Raw genomic sequence first — 428 nt, 5'->3', positions numbered from 1 at the left:
GACTGTATTTTAATTAAGCAATTTCATGCAAATTACAAATTTTAGATTGCCAAATAATATATTGCACAAAAATTGTAGGCTGGCTGATCTGATATGCATGGAGTATTACTCTTCCAGGCGCTGTGCATACATGGGAAAATGAACAAAAATGCTAATTTCCAATCTACTATGCAAACGGTAAAAGATGCCTATTTAGATACATATGCTTTCCTTAGGAAGGGTAAACAGTTCTTTAATTTAATATAGCTGACACTTGAAGATGTGTTTTTCTCTTTTACAAAGATAATTTTTGCATTGAACAAGTAAATGAGAATTCGAGTAGAAAACATCTTGTTAATGGCGACTAATAAAAACTAATATTGCATGCAATATAATGATATTAAACCTTGTAACTGGTACATAAAGCAAGATAATTCCTATTGTTGCTC

Source organism: Poecile atricapillus, chromosome W (genome assembly GCF_030490865.1).
Source record: "Poecile atricapillus isolate bPoeAtr1 chromosome W, bPoeAtr1.hap1, whole genome shotgun sequence".
Classification (NCBI taxonomy): Eukaryota; Metazoa; Chordata; class Aves; order Passeriformes; family Paridae; genus Poecile; species Poecile atricapillus.
This window is presented reverse-complemented; position numbering follows the sequence as displayed.